Below are 14,663 nucleotides of genomic sequence, written 5' to 3' on the forward strand. Positions count from 1 at the left end.
AGCAAGCAAGCCTCCCTGTTTGCTTCAGTGCCTGGCTGCCGGCCGCCATCTTGGCTGACAGTTAATTTGCATATACTCACTGATTAGCCAATGAAAAGGGTAGCGGTCGTACGCCAATTACCATGTTTCTCTTTTATTAGTGTAGATGTGCACAAAGATAACACTCAAGGATGCTCAATTCAGCATTGTTTTTTTAAGTCAAAAAATTGTGAGCAATCATAATTCCTGTTAATAAGGGTAAAGAAAAGTTATTTTATATATCCACATTATGAAATACTATACCACAATTCAAAAGAATAAAGAATCCCTTTGTATTATGACAATCTCTTAGAAATATTGTTAAATGTCAAAATCCACTATAGGACAATATGGATAGATGATCAAGTTCATGCAAAAAATAAAAGGCCTAGCCAGCGTGGGTCAGTGATTGAGCGTCGACCTATGAACCAGAAGGTCACGATTGGATTCCAGGTCAGGGCACATGCCAGGTTTCAGGCTTGATCCCCAGCAGGGGGCGTGCAGGAGGCAGCCAATCAATGATTCTCTCTCATCATTACTGTTTCTATCTCTCTCTCCCTTCAATCAATAAAAATATACTTAAAAATTAATTAAACAAATAAAAGAACCTTGGAACTCCATTACGCCTATGTATACAATACACTTCAACCAGACAGTACATCAAACTGTTTATAGAAGTTAATGTGGGACTTTGAAAATGTGAATGGATAGGGAATAATGGGAAAAAATGATAAAGTCTTATATTCTACACTTGTTTTGAAAATTTAATAAAAGAAAACAACATTAAGAAAAACCTTATTCCTATGTGATATTCTTGAAAGGATGGGAGTTCAGGTCTTCCTCAGAGGCAGTATTTTTCAATTCTAGCTATATGGTAGAATTGGGAAATTGAAAAAAAAATCTGTATTAAAATTCTATAGAAAGCAAAGACTGAGGCAAGTATTAAAATACTTGACACTTTATTTGGGTGGTACAAGCCCAGGACAATGATGGTGAAGAGATAGATAAGTAGGCAATGAAAGATGTAGAATAATGTTACATTTTGATGGCCAGCACTTCACAAAAAGTATTGAGGAGACAGAGCAGTTGCTCGTCAGGATTTCTCCAGCTATGGAAGGAGAAGTCACATGTTGGAGCAGTCCACAGAAGAGTGGGTTTATCTACTCAGTTACTTCCTATCTCCCGTTTTCATTAGTCAAGTTTTACCTAATGGTGAATTGCTTCAGGAGTATCATCTAGGAATCCTGCTACTCTCAAAAAATCAGATCCCATGCCCTGAGGTATGGCATTTTATCCAAATCTACATAAAAAGAGAGGTGATTTGGTATAGCTAGAGTTCAGCAAATGGGTCATGCAATTCTTGCTTTTGGGGGTTTTACCTTGAACTCTAGCCAACTCAAAGGGGTTGGAATTAAAGAGGTGGTGATGGTGGTGGTGGTAGGTGTTCAGCAAGGGTCTAACAAAGATAGAAGAGTGGAACATGGTCAAAGAGGCAAGAGCCTTCAGACTAGATGGAAGAGAGCAAGGAAAGCTAAGAAGGCGCACAAAGCTTATGTCCTCTGTAATTCTGACCCTACCTTACTGGTGACTAATTGAATCAGAATATACGCGAACTTGAATTACTTTAAAGGCTCCCTATATTATTTAATGTTCATGCAGCTTTCAGAAGCACTGTTCTAAAGCATTCATCAAAATAAACAGCTTGGGGCAAATGTCATATCATGGTAGCCTATTTTTTTTTTCGTTTCAACTAAAAAATGGCACAGCTACTTAGAAGGACATCTTAGAAAGCCATTGTGCCTCAGAAGCTTAAGTTATTCTCAGAGTAGGTTCTGGAAGATGCAAACATTTCATGACCTTGACTTCCTGTTAGACAAAAGGTCAGAGAAATTCTTTATACAAAACAATGAAATTCTCCATTAGGTTACATTTAAAAAGCAATTTTGCACAGGATAGGGAGAAACAGCAGGTTCCTCAGTTAGACTAAATAGGTGTGTGTGTTTTTTTAAATAAATAATCAGTTCACTGCCTTGAGTTTGGAGGACACATTCTTCCTCAAAACAAATAATGTCACATTTTATTTACTCCACATAAATTGTGCTCTAACCATGTGTATCCAGATGAAACCAAAACATTAATAACGTGATTTCTTGGGCTTTTTCTAGATATATATTTCTTGGTACAAACCTCCAGTTTTTACATTTCTACTCCATCTATTACATGCTGGTTTTCTATGAATAAAGAGACAGGACTTCTCTGAAAAGAAGTTAAGTACTACAGTTAAATGCAGCTTTCTTTGGTCCTTTGTTAGTTCAGCAATTAGGGTAAAAATTACCACAAGTGATGATGAACTTGGGGCCTACCAAGAAAAAATATAGAAGCAATATACTGAAAGAAATATCACTTAGGTATATCCTTCCTCCTATCTAGTCACAATTTCCCCATCTACAAATGATTGGGAGGCCTTGATAATGTATTCAGTCCTTCCAACTCTGAGATTTTACATTTCTAAATTCTTGGACAATTTCTCATATGCATCTGTTAATACAGAGACTTGGCTGTGAATTCTGCCCACAAAGTTTCCAAAGACTTAGTGGTCAAGAAAAATTATCTCAAAATAAAATAATCAAAATGCCTATGTAAAACAGGCTTGCAAACTGGGTGCATTATATGCTGCAAAACAATGTAGAATGATGTGAAACACTCCTCTGGGAACTTACAATTCATTCTCTGTTATCAGCAGAGATAGGGAGAAAAGTGATAACGACAACAAAACCCAGATGTTGAGAAAATGTATGCCAAGTAAATTTTTTTAGAGAATATATTGTGGTTTTGGGATTGTGAAGATAATATTTGTTGAAGATGATCATGAGCTAAATATGGATGAATTTTTTAAAATAACAAATAATAATGAGGACCCAATTTTTTATATGTAAAGCATCTTCATCAGTCTCTGTCTATACATATCAGCCAAAAAGCTTGTTGATATCTTCAACTCAGAATCACAGAGCACTCGGAAGCCTTTTTACAAAATGTGCATGAGAGGACCATGTATTCCCGCACCTCCTATTCCTATTTCACATTCTCTTAGGAGCCATGCTTCTCCTTTTAGTAATTAAAAAAATTACTTGTAAAATTATTTAATATTTATCATTTCTAATGGGCTTTGAGAATCATGGAAATAAAGGCAAATAATCTTATTTACCTCTGGTTTCTCAAACAGCACAGTGCCCTAGTACATAATTAACACTCATAAATATCTCTTGGGTGGTTGTGTGACTAAATCAATGAACAGGTAATATCTACTTCCAGAAGATCTGAGGTGACTAACCATAAAGTATATGCTGACCATTTAAAGAAGGACATTAGACCAGGAACCATGTAACAGTGCAGAAGGAAACTATAATTCAACCAGAACCCTTGCCTAAAGCTACCCATCACTTTTGAACAGAAAATTTTAACTCTGGGATTTCTGGCTCTTAAGGCATAAAAAGTAAACATCATTATGAGCATATGAAAGAAGCACGCTGTTCTTTGCCTAAAGAGAGGAACATGAAATCAGGACTCTTTTTCTACGTTGACAAGCGTAATGGAAACATTTTCACTCACTTCACCTGAACTCAGAGCGCAGCAGTTACTTGGGTACTGGACAGCTAGCCCACCTTTGACGCCTGTTTTCACTTGGTGAGTTGTGTTTTTTGAGCATTCCTTTAGCCTGCTTGGGGCTCTGTTCAATGCAAATTGTTCTTATCCATAGGTTTTGGGTTTGGAATATCCTCAAAGACACTGAAATAAAATAAGTCTTTTTTGATACAGTGAAACTAAAGAGACCTCCAAAAGCTTTTGTGTCACATTGGGGGAAATTGTCATCATTTCTCTCAGCACATCGTGGAAAACTATCCACTTTCAAATGTTTTACAAATGCCAATAACTATGAAGGGGTTCATCTATACTTAGTATCACTCCAATGCTCAAGAGCACTAATGTCAAAATCTTCATTCAGGGTAGTTTAAATATCTGTGAGTAAAATAAAACTCTGCTTTGATGAATTGTTTAACAGTTTTAGGTGGATTCGGGAATGGAAGAAAAACATGTCTCTGTTTTAGCACAGTGACTAGTGGCACACAGGAAACCTCAATATTATTACTACATGTGCAATTTTATTTAACCCTCTCAGTAACCATGGAAGATGACAACTATTTACTAGTGTTTCCATCCTACAGATGAAAAACAACAACAACAACAACAACACATTGATGGGTTTCTAGGAAAAGCAAGGTGGATAGGCTGGAGATATTTAAAGGACTTGCTAATTTCCTGGATAGAGATTAGAAGTGTCCTGTTGAGCAATTGTAGAAGCCCTAAAACCAGCAACTAGTTGAAACATAACAGCATTGGCTCTTATAGGAGACAAAGTCAGGTCTGAGTTTCACAAGTAGAGTATGACTTAAAGTAATACTATTTGAAGTTTACAGACATGAGGAAAGCGGCCCCAATGTGATTGTAAATAATGCTGCAAAGCAGGGAACATTCCTGGTGGGCTACATCATACTGTACTAGGTAGAATTTACTGCATAACCCCTGCCACCATGTCTCCGGTGATGGCAGAACTCATTCAAGCTTCACTATGAAGCATGTGTGGTTTTGTGTAGCAGCTAAAAACATGTGTGTTCAGATATAGAGAGCGTGTGTGTGTGTGTGTGTGTGTAGAAATTTTCCCCAAACTACAGATATCTTACTGTTATAGTCAGAATTATATCCCCTCTATATTCATATATTCCAAGCCCTAACCCCTACTAGCTCAAAATGTGACTATATCTGAGGATAGGCCTTTAAAGAGGTAATTAAGGTAAACTTAAGTCATATAAGTGGACCCTAATCCAATGGTCCTTATGAGAAGAGGAGATGGGGACACAGAAACACAAATGGAGGAAATATTGTGTCATGGAAAGGGAGAAGACTCTATCTTCAAGCCAAGGAGAGAACCCACAGAATGAAATCAACTCTGATCAACCCTGATCTCAGACCAGGCTCCAGAACTGTGAGAAAATAAACTCCTATTGTATAAACCATTTAGTCTGTGGTATTCATTATTTCAGCCCTAGTAAACTAACACACTTACCAATTTACAAGAAAAAGCATATATGAAATGTTTCATATGTAGAAAGTTGGATTTTTATAAGTGGCTGACTCTTAATTCCTCTCTCTTAACTGTGTTGCAGAATGACAGGTAGTGTGGTTGAGCAATAGCCCATTGACCAGTTTAGCAATCTTAACTGAATCAGATAAACTGCAGCCAATTGGGTGTGTTGTGCAAAAAGTAAACATTCAGCCGAAACCGGTTTGGCTCAGTGGATAGAGCGTCGGCCTGCGGACTGAAGGGTCCCAGGTTTGATTCCGGTCAAGGGCATGTGCCTGGGTTGCGGACACATCCCCAGTGGGAGGTGTGCAGGAGGCAGCTGGTCGATGTTTCTCTCTCATCGATGTTTCTAACTCTCTATCTCTCTCCCTTCCTCTCTGTAAAAAATCAATAAAATATATTAAAAACAAAAACAAAAAGTAAACATTCAGATAGCCCTAAAATGTGACCCAGACAACTGCTTTCCTCCTGAGCACTAGTTCCTGAATCATTAAAGCATTTTGGTCACCAACATGAACATGGAGCTTATCTCTTTTCCCAAAGAAATTAGAAGATTTCATGGGACAGATGAGGGGTGAGGTGGGAAGTAGTTTATGCTAATTATCCTGTAGAGAACACCTTAAAACTTACCTTTATCCTTTCTTATTCTACCTCAAAATTTTCCCTTAGAGTTGACAACTTTGGGAGTAATCTCTCTTCTCCTTTCACACAACATTCACCCTTCTCATCTAGATGCCGCCCAAGGAAGCCAAATCCCAAATGCCCTTTCTTATATTTAGCAGCAAAACTTCTCCTCCTCTCAGAAAGTGAATGCCTGATGATCGTATCAAGGCTCCGAGTCCCTAAAGTGAATTGGCATTTTCTTAGCAAAAGCCAATGTTTTATTATAAGAAGTTCTGATACCAGCTTTAAGAGAACAAAATTATTTTCCATCTTTATAAGAAAAAAAAGAAAGTGAAAGAAGGAAAAAGTGGTCTAAGACAAGAATCTTACGCCCTTTGATTTTCATTTGTCAAAGAAGACAGGTTAGTGTTTTGTTCCCTAAATAACTGGACAAGCTTATTAGCCTAGAAAAAATAGAATATGAAAAGTCACACAGCTCTGAGTGAGGGTTAGTTAATGCCATTCCCAGAGGCAGAAAAAAAAAACCCACAAAAAAACCTGCTGTTTTCCTTTTGAATTAACATTAACTTGTATAAAAACACACACACAAATTATATTTAGAAATGTTTTAGCCCTGAGTTCTCAGCAGGGGTAAGTGCCTTAATTTCCTGCAAATCATTGTCAAGTGTCTAGACAGAAGAAGTGCAAGCAAAGATAAGAGATCCTAAATTTCAACAGAGGGGCCATAAGCTAAATCCAACTCAGCTGTGCTTTTTCATTGGCAACAAGCTATAACCTCTGATAGCCACATATCTTACATGTTGCCTTTGACTTCTGATAAGGAAGAGGAAAGTGGGGAATGATGAGTTTTGATGATAAACACCCCTGGCTATGCATTTTCCTTAATCTTTTTAAGTTAACTGAACCCCAGAGAAATCCCAAATCCTACAGGCCTATCTAATATCTGAAGAGGTTTATTAGCAATTGAAGCTACAGATTAAGATAAATAATACTTTAAAGGGTTTGTGACTTGTTTAGCACCTTAATTTTAAACTTACTTCTAAGTCAGTCAAACATGCTTTGTAGAAATTCCTCAAGTCTCAATACCTTTTGAGAAAGGGGGTTTTACAATCTCTTAATCTTTCAGAACTGGATAGGACCTCAGAATTTAGCAGCATCCTACATACACAGTAAAATCATTATGGGAATACCTAAGATCACTAGCAAAGTTTCTTCCCTTAGAAACATTCAGAGAATACTTTCCCTGAGGACCTGATTTATCACTGTGCAACAAGACTTGAACATGTCATTTGCCAGATCCATCCTCATTCACTCATAGCTCCATCAAATCCTTCTCTGCGTCCTTTATTTAAGTTGGTGGATAGTGGAGTCAGGTTTGTAGGGAGCAGCTCTAGGTTAAGCCTTGGATTGACCTGTGGTAGAGCCACAAACAAGTGCCTCTTAGCATAATTAAGCTTGACCTTATGCGCCCTCCCCCCCCCCCAGATCCTTCTTGGGTAGTGAATGGGCTGTGGGAGGTGCAGCAAGTGTTGCCAAAACAAGTGAAACTCACAAGAACAGTGTAACTATGGTGACCACTACCTTGTTTTTCTCTGACTATAAAATAAAGCCTCAGCTTGCTGGCTGGATCCTTCTCTGTGGCCTCATCCAGGCACAGGAGATCCACTGAGCCCCAGCTATATTCTCTTTGTCTGTCATTTCTTTAATCTTTCACCACCCCTCCTCAGGCTCACTGAACCCTTGGCTGAGCTGGTGCAGCACACTGGTTGCCTAGTTTAGAACTCTGACTCTACTATTCACTAGCTCTGTAATCTGAGGAAGTTATTTAACATCTTGTGCCTCAAGTTCCCTACCTATAAAAATGGGAATACTTACAAGACTTACCTCTTAGGATTGCTGTGGGTTAGAGAGATACAGATACACTTAGAACGGTGTTTAACATCTAGAGCTTAGGGCAGGGGTGGGCAAACTTTTTGACTCGAGGGCCACAATGGGTTCTTAAACTGGACCGGAGGGCCGGAACAAAAGCATGGATGGAGTGTTTGTGTGAACTAATATAAATTCAAAGTAAACATCATTACATAAAAGGGTACGGTCTTTTTTTTTTTTTAGTTTTATTCATTTCAAACGGGCCAGATCCGGCCCGAGGGCCGTAGTTTGCCCACGGCTGGCTTAGTGAATTTTAATGATTACTATTAAGTGCCAAACACTAGTCTTTAAGTAGTCAGAAGAAGAAAATATAGATTAAAAGAACCCTTTAGGGATGATGGTGAAGAAGAGAAATCTACCAACTACTTAAGAATTAAGAAATCAGCCCTGGCCACTGTGGCCCAGGATTTGTATCAGAATCTTCTCCTTGCAGTTGACTAATTACTAGAGATGATAGGAACCAGGAAGGTCAATTTACAAGACTAACTGAAACTACCCAAATAAAGACAAGTAAAGCATAAGAAAAGGTTGAATATCAAGGTCCATGGGTAATATATACATCAGGGACCCTGGAAAATAAAACATGAGATGCTGGGGTTTCTGTTGTTTTGTATTGTTTTTGCTTTTGCCTTTGTTTTGAGAGTCTGAGATTTGCATTTAGGATGTTAATACTCTTGGGGATCAATACCTGTGGGGCATGAGGGACAGGGGTGAGTGATGAGAATTGGGCAGAGGAAGAAGTAAGATGATGAACTGTGATGTAGTTGTAATAGAATCTTCAGTCAATCTCATGGGGATCTCTGGAGCTAGAATGGCCCTTAAATTGTCCTAATTGAAGCAACAGGGCTGGGTCTTCATTATGTCCATTCAGACCAATTTTTGGATGTGGACTGAACCTGGGAAGGGGGAATAACTCTAGGTAAGGCAACTGCTTTGGGAAATTCATGGGGAGGGAGGCAGCTGTGAGCTGTCAGGAGCCAACACTCTTGGCTTGGTCCTAAAGGCAGAGTCTGGTGGTATACCACAGTATCCACTACAGTTGGGTCATATGACAACATGAGCTATCGGCCCTCTCATCTTAACCTCTGTGCTTGACACTCAGCTCCAGCTGGGATCATTCTGTTCTCGCTACTATGTCCTACATGCCCAACCTGACTTTAAATGTGCTCATTTGTAGATCAAAAATCTAGTCCTTCATAAATCCTCCCTTCCTTGCAGTTTCTTGTTCCACATATCAGAAAGAAAAAGTTAAAAACTGCTTATTAACTGGACCAGCAACTGATTAGTGTCCAAATCATCAAAATTTACTCTGGAATCAGATAAGTAACTTCCTCAGATGATTTCTGGAATCTCAAATGAAGGGCCTCCCAGGAAGTTCAGCCTTCATGGGATTCATTTTAGGCAAGATTGGCAGGATAGGATAGCCTTGGGGTTTCAGCTCTTCCCAGAAACACCAGCTGACCAAACACTTAAGAAATGTCAAAAAGCCAACAACAGGGAATAGCCTGCCTTAGCATGAAGAAAGGAAAACTGACTTAGCAAAAAAGGTAACAAGGAGACAGTCTGAATCAATCTGCTGACTCATGACTGCCTTGAAGAACTGCTGCTTCCACTTGGGTGGCCTTTCCCCCATCCATCACCCCTGCCACTTCTCATCTTTAGATCTTTTGTTATTAATGATGGTAATGATGATTTGAGAAATTTAACAAATACAGAAAAGAACCAAGAAGAATGAAACAAACATTTAGGTATCCCCTTTCTGGAATTCACTATTAATTTTTGCCATATTTGTTTCTGTTTTTAATTAAAAATATATTAGATAGGTATAATTCAAATCATCTCTGTTCCTACTTTCCATAGTCAAAATCATGACTTTCTTGTGCACCTTTCCAGTTCATTTTTTTTACTGTTGACACTGTTATAGATGTTCACTATTTCCCCCCATTTGCTCCCTTCCACCCAGCCAGTTTATTTTTAATAATTTCAAATGCATATGCTAGTATCCATGAAAATTCAAAAATTGCCATGCATGGCTTTTAAGTTTACATAAATGGTATACTATATTGTACTATAATTTGTTTTTCTTTATTAACTTTTTTGAGAATTTTTCATATTGCTATACACAGATTTAGTTCAGTTTTAACTGCTTATGATAGTCCGTCAAAGAACCACATTTTATTTCTTCATTCTTCTATTGATGCACCTTGAAGTGGCTTCCAAGTTTCTCATTTTTGTGCATGTTTTCCTGACATCTTTGACAGCTCAGAATGAATGAAATGTTTCTCTCTCTCTTTTTTTTTTTAAATTTCTTGCTGAGATTGACCAGGCCTCCAGAGAAGAATTCCTGCTGTATCTTTGTTCTTTGCCCTCTGCCTCAGCTCTGACAAATACCAGGTACTGGTTTCTAGAATTCTCATTGTTTTCTGAGTTGATCCTGCCAACAGATCTCATCCTAGCCAGACCTAAGGAACAGATTATGGAAGTGACGAATATAGGCAAAATGAATCAGTTCATTTGGCCTCAAAATAAAATTGGAGCTATTTTGAGAATTTATCCCAAGAAAATAATTCAAAAAAGAAAACATTCTATTTACATAAAGATTATTACAGCATTATTTTTTAAAAATATTTTTTATTTATTTCAGAGAGGAAGGGAGAGAGAGAGAGAGAGAGAGAGAGAGAGAGAGAGAGAGAAACATCAACAATGACAACAATCATTGATTGGCTGCCTCACTGGGAATGGAACTGTGACCTCATGGTTCATAGGTCAAGGCTCAACACTAAACCATGCCGGCGGGGCTATAGAACTATTTTTAATGGGGAAAGTGAGAATCAAAATAGTCAACAACGGAGAGTCATTATATAAATCATGGTACCTCAACTTAAAAGAACATTAGTCATTCTTTCATAATGATGATTCTGAAAACTCTGTATTAGGCAGAAATGCATGAATTTGCTCTCGCTAGCTCAAAATAGTTGAATGCCAGCACTTTCATGTAATCCAACTTAAGAGTAACAGGAAAAAATACAATGGTATAATGTTAAATAAAAAATGCAAAAAGTAAAATCACATCTACAATATATAAAAATATTCCTGCATTTGAACTAGAACATGAAGAAAGCACAACAAAATTTAAAATGGTTATTTGAAGAAGTGGAAAAGAACTAAAACTTAGACTTGCATATCCAGGACACTATAAACATTATTATTTAACTCCCCCAAACACAAACACACACACAGGAAGCTTTTATTATTTCTACTTATAGATGAGGAAATGGTGGTTAGAAGTGATTAAATACGTTGTTCAGTGTCATAAGTCAGTAGAAAGGCAGAGCTAGAATTTGCATCCAGGCCTCTTTCATTCCTAAGCCTATACTCTATCCAGGTCCCTCTCTGGGAGGATGAAAGAACTATCTTTTCCTTATACTTCTCATATTATTATTTGCATAATAAATGGAATTTCAAATTAAAAATTCCCAAAGCAGGAGAAGATGAGGAAGATCGGTTATAAAACATGCCTTCCTTTTCATGTCTGGTCCAGAGTGGCAGGGCACCTACTAGAATGGCTCTTTCATTTTCTAAGTTTGCCCTTAGGGTACCTAGTGCAGAACAGAAGGCTGCTGGGAAGAGAGTGACAGTCAACAGACAGAGCAATTGAATGGGGAATGAGATAAGCCATTTAGTGCCTAAGGCCACTTGATCAAAACTCTTGAACAAAGAGATCTCAGCTATTATACGAGGCTGTCTAGAGCAAGCTGAAAACCATTTGTGGGCGTGTGCATGTTCTCAGGGAGAAGCCTCAGAGTTCCAGCCCGGACCAGTGAATAGAGGAGTGTCTCACTGGAAGGCAGGACTCGTGGGTTCCTTAATCTAGTTTCTAAGCAGATGTGTGTCCTTTGGTGAGTCACCAAGGTTCTCGGTTTTCTCATCTGCAACATGAAAGAGTTTGCCTCTTCCAGCACTAAATGTTTCTCTGGCTCTTTTATCTACCCAGAAAGAAGTGTTTTATAGTCTGCTTCCTGGAGAAATCGTAGGTCAGGTTTCTGAGTGTTGAAGAAACTGCATATTCCTCTTACTTTCACATTTTCAGAAAAGGGAGGAATTCTACCCATACTTCTGCTCTTCTTGTCACCCACTAATGTGAGCAGTGGATTGTCCTGGAACTATGTGTTGCAGATACTCCATCACAAAAGTGGAGAACAGACTCTGTCCATTCTTCCTTCATCCACCTGCCAGCAAGTGGGCCAAGTTGCCCTCCTTGCTCTCGCTCTTAGGCAGAAAGCATGCCAGGTCAGCCTATGAATCTGCCTCCAAGAGAAGACCTGGAGACTCAGCCTCGTCCTCAGCAATCTGTCCCACCGGTTACCAGCTCTCCAGGTAACTGACTGGCTAAATGTCAGCTGTGCAAACCTCAGGGAGGGCACCAAAGTTTAAACTCAGGATAAAGGGAAGAGGAAGAAGTGAGAAACCTGTAGATATTCCAGGAGAATGCCTGCAGCACCAAGTCTGGGGTTCATAAAGCTGATCCTGAAATTTGCTCTTTCCCAAGCTCCTTGTATCTGTTTGCCACTGGTAAAGAACTCAGAAGAGAAAATGAATGGATAATTGGCATCACCAAACCTCACATACAAAACCAAGCTATGAAAGAAATACCAGCCCCCAACTCAGGTATAACTTCCTCATCAAAGTGTTACTATGAAAATGAGTCAACAAAGGGGTCAGAAGAGAGACAGAAAAAAAGCATATGGCAGAAGTGAAATAACATTTCTGCAATTGAGTTTTGTAGGGACAGTGCTGAGTTAAAACAGGAATGCCAAGTTCTGAATTCCAGGACCAAGGGGAGAGCGAGATGTGGATAAGTCTAACTCAGCCAGGGATGTGTCCTGGTTCCCAGAGCACCAAACACACACGTAAACAGGGCAGAGGGAAGACATATAACTCTGTTATGGCACCACACTGGGAAGTGGGGAAGCAGGATGGAGAGATGGACTGTCTTTCACCCCAGAGTGCCTGAAATCAAATGCCACCATCACTACCTCTGAGATACATGATCACAAGCAAGCTAAACCATTGCACTCTCAGTTTTCCTAACTGCAAAACGAAATAATCGTCCCCCAATAGAGCTATTGGAAGTATTTAATGAATGAATCCACTGAAAGCACTAACACATTTAATGATATGACTTAATTTGATTTATTTTATTTTATTTTATTGATTTAAAAATTCATTTCTTATTTTCATTCCAAATTCTCTACATTTCAAGGGAAAGAGAACAACCAGATACTAAAAGATTATCTCCAATCATAATTGTCCCCCAATAGAGCTATTGGAAGTATTTAATGAATGAATCCACTGAAAGCACTAACACATTTAATGATATGACTTAATTTGATTTATTTTATTTTATTTTATTGATTTAAAAATTCATTTCTTATTTTCATTCCAAATTCTCTACATTTCAAGGGAAAGAGAACAACCAGATACTAAAAGATTATCTCCAATGTTATAATAAGTGCCCTTATGTGGTTGGTAGTGGTGGGAGAGAAAAGGTGGAGTAGAGACTATTGACTGTATTTCCTATGCTGCACTTTACATCTCCACAACTTTTTTGTAACTATCAATCTATATTTCTCAATCCCTTCACTTATTTCATTCACTATGTATGGTGCCAGGTGGGTAATGGAAATATCAGGGGAATACTTCGTAAAGTATATGATTGTCTAATCACTATGCTGTACACCTGAGACTAATACAAAATAATATTGAATGTAAGCTTCAATTTAAAAAAAGACTAAAAATATATATGCTTTTTCCAATTTAGATAACTTACTTTTGAGAATAAAATGTATCCACTTATAGCCAGACTAAACAGATGGCGATGAGGGTTTTGGATCCCAGAACTCTACCAATGTAGAGGAAAACTGAGTTTCATTTGTGGTAGACCAGTGCTAGTAGTCTAATCAAGTTCCTGGTATCATTTAGGATCTGAATTATAGAAAGACTACAGGTAGGTCATTTCCCATTCACTAATTCACTATCTTGTAGCCTTGGCGTCACACAGCATCTTTGGTGGCCGGGCCCCAGGTGACCATCTGTGAGCTGGCGTAGCATCAGGAGCATCTTAAATGATTTACAGATGTTCAAGTTTAAACATAGAGGTTGTCTGTCTAGACAGCTAGTCAAACCTTTTCACAGCTCCCATGAGTCCTGCCCTGACTCTCCCTCCATCCAGCTGTGGGATGACTGACATGTTGGAAACCTTAGAGACATATACTTTTCTAAACATGGAATCTTGAAGTGAGAAAATTGAATGAGGACTATAGGACCCTACTAGAAAGGGTTCACAAGTGAAGGAATGTGTTTAAAACCCCACAGTCTAGCAAGCTAAGAACTTGAGCTTAGGTCTTTGGATTTGAAAGTCACTGTTGTTCCACCAAATAACCTGAATATTAAGAAATATCTTGCCTTTCCCCCACATTTAAGAGTATTGATCGTCTGTGGAAACAATTAAGGCATCTTCTGCATCTGCCAGTGGGCATTATAGACATGAAGATTCTGACCCTTTAGAAGCCCACATTTCTGAGATGTCAACAACTGTTCAAGAGGCAGTTGGTTTCAAGCATATGAGAATAAACGGCATTGGTTTGCTAGGGCTACTGTGATACAGTACCATAAAATGGGTGGCTTAAACAACAGAAATTTACTGTCTTACTAGAGGCCCGGTGCATGAAATTTGTGCACAGGTAGGGTCCCTAGGCCTGGTTGGCGATCACGGCTGATTGGGGCCTTCTGGCTGCCAGACGGGGCCTTTTTTCAGTCCACGCCACCCCCCTGGTGGTCAGCGCACATCACAGCGAGTGATCAAACTCCCAGTCTCCTGATCGAACTCCTGAGGGGACACTTTGCATATTAGCCATATATATACGCTGGTACACAGAAATATATATATATA

At 38.7% G+C, this 14,663-nt stretch overlaps 1 long non-coding RNA gene across 1 annotated transcript in view; it reads right to left on the reverse strand.

Annotated features, from left to right (window-relative positions):
* LOC106725071 overlaps window positions 1–14,663 on the reverse strand; it is a 24,237-nt gene that overhangs the window by 3,455 nt on the left and 6,119 nt on the right. The window contains exon 3 of the long non-coding RNA XR_001360940.1: window positions 3,628–3,804. This is a non-coding gene — a long non-coding RNA (uncharacterized LOC106725071). The remainder of the gene's footprint in view (window positions 1–3,627; window positions 3,805–14,663) is intronic.

Source organism: Myotis brandtii, unplaced genomic scaffold, assembly GCF_000412655.1.
Source record: "Myotis brandtii unplaced genomic scaffold, ASM41265v1 scaffold1338, whole genome shotgun sequence".
NCBI classification, from domain to species: Eukaryota; Metazoa; Chordata; class Mammalia; order Chiroptera; family Vespertilionidae; genus Myotis; species Myotis brandtii.